Source organism: Micropterus dolomieu, linkage group LG23 (genome assembly GCF_021292245.1).
Source record: "Micropterus dolomieu isolate WLL.071019.BEF.003 ecotype Adirondacks linkage group LG23, ASM2129224v1, whole genome shotgun sequence".
NCBI classification, from domain to species: domain Eukaryota; kingdom Metazoa; phylum Chordata; class Actinopteri; order Centrarchiformes; family Centrarchidae; genus Micropterus; species Micropterus dolomieu.
Genome location: NC_060172.1, coordinates 34,449,001 through 34,458,589, shown reverse-complemented (window position 1 = coordinate 34,458,589; position 9,589 = coordinate 34,449,001). Strand labels below are relative to the sequence as shown.

General features: G+C 40.0%; 1 protein-coding gene across 2 annotated transcripts in view; it reads left to right on the top strand.

Annotated features, from left to right (window-relative positions):
• Positions 1-3,679: 3,679 nt before the first annotated feature.
• Positions 3,680-9,589, top strand: part of LOC123963270 (HMG box transcription factor BBX) — a 34,701-nt gene continuing 28,791 nt past the window's right edge. The window contains exon 1 of one of the 2 annotated variants that reach the window (XM_046039996.1): positions 3,680-3,698. The gene's annotated coding sequence lies outside the window, so the exon portion shown is untranslated. Of the gene's footprint in view, positions 3,699-5,127; positions 5,228-9,589 lie in introns of those variants that run through there. The other variant, XM_046039991.1, reaches the window with a different exon arrangement.

Genomic DNA, 9,589 nt, shown 5'->3' with positions numbered 1-9,589 from the left:
AGAGACAGAACTGGTGAAAATTACTGATGACCTCCTAATTGCATCAGACAAAGGACTTGTCTCTGTACTGGTTTTATTAGATCTTAGCGCTGCATTTGATACCATTGATCATCATATTCTATTACAGAGACTGGCACATTTAATTTTGCATTAAAGGAACCGCTCTAAGCTGGGTTAAGTCCTATTTATCAGATCGATCTCAGTTTGTAAATGTTGAATGAATCCTCCACACACGCCAAAGTTAGTCATGGAGTTCCACAAGGATCTGTGCTGGGACCAATCCTGTTCACTTTATATATGCTTCCTTTAGGCATTATTATCAGAAACACTCCATAAATGTTCATTGTTATGCAGATGATACCCAATTATATCTATCGATCAAGCCAGGTGAAACTAGTCATTTAGCTAAACTTAAAATGTGCCTTCAGGATGTTAAAACCTGGATGACCTGTAGTTTTCTAATGTTAAACTCATAAATAGATAAAACTGAATTTATTGTACTAGGGCCCAAGCACCTAAGTGACGCATTATCTAAAGATATAGTTATTCTGGATGGTATCGTCCTGGCCTCCAGGACCACTGTGAGGAATATCGGAGATATCTTTGATCGAGACATGTGTTCCTGCTCGACACCCTCTGCTACAATTATTATTACTATTCCTATTGTTATTATAATTATTAACATTACGATCATTATCAAACACTACCAACCACCCTATCTCTCTCCCTCACCCCCAACCGGTCGAGGCAGATGAGCCCACCCTGAGCCATGGTTCTGCTCGAGGTTTCTGCCTCTTAAAAGGAAGTTTTTCCTTGCCTCTGTTGCCTAGTGCTTGCTCTTGGTTGGAGTTGTTGGGTTTCTGTAAATAATATCACAGAGTACGGTCTAGACCTGCTCTTTTACAAAAAGCGCCATGAGATAACTGTTTTTGTGATTTGACGATATACAAATTGAATTGAATACAAATACAGACTTGTGTGACAGACTTGCTAACCAATCACAAGCGCCATTCGCCTCATCCCTCAGGAAAACGTGTTGGATAATGGCACCAGCAAACAGATACAGGCAGCAGCTGTGCCACGGTTTTTTCCGGTGTCAACTCACACATATGTGTTTCATCAGTGGAGTGTTTAGCTGCCCTACGTTGTTGACATGTTGTTAATTTGCCATTTTCTGTGCTTCAACTACAGAGAACAGCGCTCTGTGAGCCATTTTTGTTCCACTCTCCGCATGCTACATATCCCACATGGAGCATTTCAGATTAAGAGCGTTTTTGCCTGCCTGAGTTTTCTGACTTGTTCAGCTGTCCTTGATTTTTGTGCTTCTACCATGACTAAGTAGGCTGTGTTGTTAAATTGTTTCTCTTTTTGTCTGTTTTAACTGTGTTAAATGTTGATATACGATTGGGACTCTGCACAGGGTATTTTATTTTGAAGATCTTGAAATTTGAAATTCTCTATGCCGTTCTGTGTCTGACTTCCTGCCTGGTTCATCTGCTCTGTGCTTCTTGACGCAGCTTCCGTCAAAAATAGACTGGCAGTGAATGTTGAACTTTAGCTAAACAAAAAAATTTTAAAAATCGCAAATCGAATCATAATCGCAATATCTGGCAGAAAAATCGCAATTAGATTTTTTCCCCAAATTGTTCAGCACTACCATAAAACAACCGGTTTCTTTACTAGCCTAGTTATGCAGGCAGGGCAGTCAGCTAAAATAGTAACGTTAGTTACTGAAAAGCAGCAGGCGAGCTAACTCAATGTATCAACAATGTATCACGTAGGCAAAATGCAGTAAATGTAACGAGCATGGACTAGTTCAACCTCAAGCTCATAAAAAATATTAGTGTAACGTTGCAGAGGGAGTTAACTGAGTTTCCAGCATGTTGTGTGAAGCTGTCTCTGCCTGTTTATAGCCGCTCTCACACTGCCTTTCTTTCCTGTGAGTATTGCGCCAATATGCCTCTTGCTGCGCTGAATGAAAGTTACGGAGCCGGTGTTGATCTGCCTCTGAGCCTGGAACACTGAGTAACAGAATCTGAACATGTCTGGAGAAAAGCCACAGCCACATGCCGGTGTTTCCACGTTCATTGCAGGATCTGTGTTAGAAAGCGGTTGTGTTTTGGATTATGCTCGCTCAGGAATTCGAGCCTATGACCCTTTAAAAATCATGTCAAAAAAATCTAATCAGTCAATAACTGTCAAATTCAATCTTCACAGCTTCAGGCAAAGAAGACCATTGCTACTGTGGGAGATAAAAACCCTCAAGCTAGGCATGTGGAATATTCAAACATCATGACTAAAAGCTTAAAAATTTATCTTCAGCACTATTAGAAAATGCTGCCAGAATGTTTCTTCATGCAATGATCTTTTCTAATATTAAATACTGTATTACAAAACTGGTCACATGTAAATGCAATAACAGCCAAACCAATAGATAAAAAGCCCCTTTCATCAATGCTTCATCCTTCAGAAACCGCTCCATAAGTTTTAAAGTAACAAAATGTGGAAAAAGTGAAGCGCTGTGAACTTTTACAATACTCTTACAGCTCATGGAAATCAAAAATCCATATCTGAAAATATCAGAATAAATATGAATGAAACAGAAATGTTGACCAAAATCTCTGAATCTGGTTCAGTACACAAAAAACAATCATGAGGAAGACTTCTGACTTGACAGTTCAGAATACACTCATTGACACCCTCCACAAGGAGGGTAAGCCACAGAAGGTCATTGCTGAGTGCATATTCAAAGCATATTCATGGAAAGTTGACTGGAAAGTTAATGTGTGGTAGGAAAAGTTACACAACAAGGATGACCGCAGGCTTGAGAGGATTGTCAAGCAAAGCAGATTCAAGAACTTAGGGCGGCTTCCCAAGGACTGCACTGAGGCTGGAGTGTAACATTCCCAGTGTTAAGACACTCCTGAAGCAGAGACAATGTCAGAAGCTTACCTGGGCTAAGGAGAAAAAGAAGTAGACTGTTGCTCAGTGGTCCAAAGTCCTCTTTTCAGATGAAAGTAAATTTTGCATTTCATTAGGAAATCAAGGTCCCAGAGTCTGGAGGACGAGTGGAGAGACACAGAGTCCAAGTTGCTTGAAGTCCAGTGTGAAGTTTCCACTGTCAGTGATGATCTGGGGTGCCATGTCATCTGCTGGTGTTGGTCCATTGTGTTTAATCAAGTCCAGAGTTAATGCAGCATCTACCAGGAGGTTTTAGAGCACTTCATGCTCCCGCCTGCTGACAATTTATGGGGATTTACTTTTCCAGCAGGACTTGACACTTGCCCACAGGGCCAAAATCACTAACTGGTTTGTTTACCGTGGTGTTACTGTGCTTGATTGGCCAGCCAACTCGCCTGACCTGAACCTGAAAGAAAATCTATGGTGTATTGTCAAGAAGAATACACCAGCCTCAATAATACAGACAAGATTAAAACATATAAAGATGAAATATTTCACTTTATGTGTAATGAATCTAGAATATATGAAAGTTTCACTTTTTTAATAAAATTACAGAAATAAATGAACTTTTTCACGATATTCTAGTTTTATGAGATGCACCTGTGTGCCACCTATTTATCCATGAGGGCACACCATCAAGATGAGGCCGGGAGAGGTGGAAGGTAAGGCAAATACTATGACGGACATGTGCTGCAGCTAATCAGTGACTTGACCACAACGCACCTGCATTAACTCAGGTAATCACCTTGTTGTGTCACCCTGGAATAGACAGTAACCATGGTAAGAAAAATACTAAACTATGGTAGCACCATGCTACTTGGAATATGGTCACCTTCATTTGTGTTTCGTTTAAAGCCTGATTTGCTGTCTCTATGCTTTGAACCAACAGGCCTCTGAAACGTGAGAGAGCACATAGACTGGATTGTGTGCCGTTACACTTTAACCCCATTTCCTCTTTTCTAAAAACCTATTAATGCAACTTCATGTTTCTCTGGCAGTTGAGTATTGACAGTTCCTGTCTCACCTCAAATGTTCACGTTTGCCACATCTTCTTCATGTTCAGTGTTTGCCATCTGCTGGTGAATTTTTGCAATGCCATCAGTAAAAGTGCTAATAATTACATTCCACAATACTAATCAATATATAGAATGTTTATTGACTAAAGGTGGAAACTCAAAGAAAGAAATCAGAAGAAATTTTGACTTGTCATAGTAGGAAAAGCAAGAATTCAAGTTTTCCTTTAAGGCCCTGAAAGTGAAGCAGTTATTGTAAATGGAATTCAGCCATCACTGAAGTTATTATTTACACCTGGGCATATCCTACTATGTCATGAAAAAGGCTTATGGTGCCACCATGCAAAATCTTAGTTATTAGGTTGTGCTGGACAGATGGCTAAATTTGTAATTTGGATCACCCTGAATCTAAAATTTGATGTCAAATACATTAAAACCAAAATAACTGAAAATCCTCTAAAAACCACTGAACCTGTTAAAGTATTATTGTGCTACAGCCAAAACATTTACATTTATTACTACTTCATTTAGCGCAGAAAATAGGCTAGATATCGCCACTTCCAAGAGACATAATCTTCATAGTCTGGTTATACTGCTGAGTTGGTGCTCCCCTATCAGCCAGTCTCAGATCCTTAAGCAAGGGAACCTCATAGTGGTCTGATTTATTGTGCTGAATTGTTTTATCTTGATTTTACCATTAAGCATTGCTTTATTAATAAAGTGTCTATTATTATAATTAGATTGAATAATTTAATGTCAGTCTGTTATTTTATTTGGCATACTTTACACTAATGTCACATTTTTTAGGATTACAGCACTAAAAGTCCCTATGGTGGACAGGCTATAGCAGCATTTTTAGGGGATTAGAAATACAGTATTGTTGCTGATGATTAGAAATACACCATGAAATACCACCGTGCCATTGCAGTCTAACTACCGAATACTACACACACACTACAAGTTTATTTTCTCCCTATTTCGTATTGTTTAGGCCTAAATGTCCCACACGTGTCCTGAACATTAAATTTGAGGACGTTACACTAATCTCAAAACACTAGAATATAACGTCGCTTCCCATTGGTGAAATCCAACTGTCCATCAAAAGGAGTGTCCACTCACATACAGCCTTACATGCCGGGGTGGATATCTTCAGTGTGTGCAGTATGCCGCAAAACTGTTGATAATTTCACGGCTAAAGCTTTAAAAGAAGATTTTAGCTACTAGGTGCTCGTTTACTACGTTGCTACTGACAGGTATGTAGTGTTGAACCACCCTTATACCTTGCTCTAATCATTTTTATCAGTTATCACGCGCACAAACACCCAGGAAGCTTAACAAGTAGTCAACTGAGATAGAGTGTAAGCAGCGTTTAGTAGGTCGTTATCGTGGTTCTCTGATGTAGATGCAGATTTTCAGTGACCTTTGTCAATCGCACAGTGCTAAAAGACAAAGTTAAGTCAGGGATGTTGTTAGCAAGTACAGGCCAGTCTGGGTATGAGCACTTTGCAGACCGGGGGAGGGGAGGGATATAGCTGAGATGAGAATTTTCTGCTACCTCGAAGAAAACGAAAGTGATTTTTATTACATTATATGACTGAACAAGTCTGTATTTCTGCCAAAATGAACGCATCATAGTGTTCTTTTTGTGAGTTGAAGTCGTTTAATGTGTTGACTTTGCCTACAGTAACATTCATCATCAAGTGAAGTGCTGCGTTTCTGTACGACTGTCAAAGTAGACGGAGTAAGAAAGATGACTTCCGGTTGACATTATGAAAATAAAAGTATGGATTAAATTAGAGTACGATACATTTTATTGTCATTGCACAGAGTACAAGTACTGCGACAACTAAATGCAGTTTAGCCTTTAACCAGAAGTGTAAAAAGCAGTGCAATAAGTTATATACATATGTATAGGATTACTAAGTAGAATAAACAGTTGGAGGTAGATGTAAAATATATACAGTATAAACATGTGCAACAGTTTCAATAGGAAACATATAACACAGGCATAAGTACAACTATACTCTATACGTCAGATACCTTACAGCTTCAACGAAAAGCCCCGGATTTTATTTGCTTCAATCACAGGACTCACCTGGCCTATGTTTGGAACAGGCCCTCAAAACTCTTGCTCAGCAAAATCTTTATTTAAACCAGTATGAATATTACTTACTTAATAAAAATTAGGCTGTAGAATAACATATCAATTACGAGTCATTAATTTGATCGAGGTCAGAGAGACGCGCGACCAGGCCATACTTGTCAACATTGGGATTTGAAAATTGTCATTTTACATTTAGACAAGGGTACACACAGTGAATCCTAAAATCACCACTAGGCAACCACATGCTTTAATCGACAATAATTGGGTCAACTAATTCCTACATTAAGTAGCCTAAGTGACTACAATTAGTTGGATGTGAATGTGATACCTGGTTGAAAGTGAAATGTGAAAGTGAAAAGTGAAACTTACAGGTTTATTTACAGTATGTATTACTTGAATGAGGCTATATAGACATCACTTACACATTATGCTTAAATTGTAATTCTGCGAGGTTACTGGTTAAGTGAGGCACTTGGTAGAAGAGGGTGATTAGGAAGTACGGGTAAGCCTCCTCCCATTTGGTGAGATACTTTTAGCCATAAAATTATAGCCTTTTTGGCAGGTACTCCATCCCTCTCACATTCATCTGTCGTTGAATCCTCATGCTGTTGTTCTTATTCTTCGACCTTCTTCTTGTTTTATTGGTAGGTGACGTTTGAGTGAATGACTTCCTGTCACTAGATTTTACAGCTAATGTTCTACATACTGCCACCTGCTATACTGGAGGGGCAGGTAGCAAACATATCAGGACAGCGGGAGAGAGTGGTAAAATACAGGAGAATCCCGAGAAAGAACAACGGCAGGGTTGACTGGTATGATCTAGGCCGACCTCATGCCCAGAGAGAGAGAGAGAGAGAGAGAGAGAGAGAGAGAGAAACCTATATCAAAATATCAGTTGCTTACCTTAGAAAGGATGAAAGCCAAAGGTTAAGCAGCTTAGAACTAGCTCAAACGGACGAGCCGGTGGGATTGAAGAGGTTTTATACAGCCAAAAAACTTCTAACTGAGACCTGTGTTTATTTGTCAAAATGTGTAGCCACACTAGATAAATAAAAGGAAAAGGCATCTAATCGGGACTAGGCTTTTAATTGAAGTTTTACATTATGGTTATTTTTTATTTCATCATTTTATTTCTACTTCATTCTCCACCTTATTTTAGTGTTTACTTACTACTGGAATTTGCTCACCTTACTTTAAACGCACATATCTCCACCTATGGGGCGAGTTCAATCTCAAAACGTTTTGCACCGGTTTGCAACTTTTTCGTATTGAATGTCATCTTTCCTTGCAACGCTGTGCAACGGGCTTTGACGTATGTTTTCTTCTGTTTGGTGGGCGTGTCACAGGTGTTACCCAATCAGCTGCGACAGCTTTATAAACACAACGGTGTTAAAAAGGCAAGGAAATGCAGTGCGCTTGCGTTCTCAACGGGGTGTTCAGGGAACCACAGTTTCCGTTGAGAAAACCCATTTAGCGCCGTTTTTTCAGCGCTGAACTCGCCCCTGGTCTCTTACTGCAAACACACCCGGCTAGCCCCGCCTCCTCCTGTCTGTCTCTCCCTGCATGTCTCTGCTGTGGTGACTTTCTCCATGCATCTGTGATTTAAATGTTAACAGATCACTGATGCAATAGAATTTGGACCCACCAATGTGCTGTAGCCAGGCTAGACCATAGACTGTATGTAAGAAGTGGACGTAGTCATGGTGACGTCACCTGTTGGTTTGTGGACTGCCATTTTGAAGCGTCGAGTTTGGCTGATAGGGCGCCGCCATGTTGAGTTTTTGCAACCAGCGGCACCGGGCATGACCATATTTGGACGAGACGGTGGAGCTAACGGCCGTGTGTGGAGCTAGCTAGCTTGCTGAGGTTATAATTCAGGTCAGAAGTAGAGTCATTTTATCATTATTTCTAATGGAGCCGGACTTCCTTTTGCAACCAGAAGAGTCGCCCCCTGCTGGCCGTTCAATAGAATGCAGGTTTCAGGGACTCCGGTGTTCGCATCAGATCGCTGACCGGCAGCTTCGTGCTTGGGCTAGACACATGGAATAGAACGATACTGCCTATACCCAAAATCAACCACTAGAGGGCAAAAACACTCTACAGGCCATTTCAGTAACAATTGTATTTGAAAACGATTAACAACAATTTCAATCTGCACCAAGAAAATAGGTAAAATGAGCAATACATAAACTCTCAAGTCCCAGTAACCAAACACTATGGGCCAGTCAGCACATACCATATATCGACATTCAACTGCAGGTTTTTGTCTCTATTTTAATACTATGTGGTTTGTCGGCCCAGAAGTAAATGTGATATACATGCAACACAGTTCAGAAGAGACTTGAAACAAAAAGGAAGATAACTACTAAGTGCAAATTTGGACAATGGTACAATGCAGACCAAGTAGTATTCTTCCAGCAACATAGTACTGGTCTCTGGTCTCCAGTCACTGGAATATAATGAAGCTATCATGTTTAGTCCTTCATGTAGTCTCAACATGGAGGCAATACATCAGGGCTTAATAGCAACCTTTTGTCCAGGGTCCCTTATAAGTTAATTATACCACTGCTTTCTTCTTTCTTTATATTTTCTACTTACTGTTGTCATTATTAAGCAGCAATATACCCAGGCAAATTCCTTATATGTGAAAATCAACTTGGCAATAAACCTGATTTTGACAATTCCATAGTTGCTACACACTATTAATATCCTAAATATATTATTTCAGGATGGGGATCATTCATTTTTATTGATATTGATACCAGACCAAAGGGGCATGAGGTAGGCCTGCACTGTATGAGGAAAATATTCATTGTTAGATATTATGACTTGGTTATAAACAGATATTGAAGTGTGCATATTAGCTGCCTGGTTGTTTTTAAATTAATTATAGGATTAGAATTGAATATTTTAAATACAACAACATTAATGTTTACAACAGCAAACAAACTCAGTATGTGTTTAGAAAGAAGAAAAACTCAGACATCAGCCTGTATCAGTCCCTCCTCTTCCTGTTATTCACTGCCTGCAGGTAACGTTACCTGGTCAAAGGAGCAGCTGCGTTTTTAACAGTGTGCCTACAGAGACCAGTGTATGGGACAGACACACAGCTTTCTTTTAGCTTGTTTCTAACATTCTAACGTTAGCTGTGCTTGTATAAAACATACAGGATGACAGACTGAGGACAGAGATGATTAAATTAACCCTTTCTACATGTTTACCCTACGCACAGGTGTATTGATAAAGTATTGTCTTCTTACTTGCACGTACTTACAGTAATGAGCGTAGCTGTCGGCAAATCGAGTAGTTGGGAGCTAACTTAACTTCACCGCCTCCACCGCGAGCGAGCGGCGTCTCTGCTGGCCGCTGTGTGTCTGTATGTAGCCGACAGAGAGCAGCAGAGGCTGCAGCCTGAATACCGCGTTTCGGTGCCATCAATAAAAACATTCGTTTTCTTATCCATCGTCCAGCGTTTCAACTTAAATTAGATGCTCGAGACGTAACGTTTTAT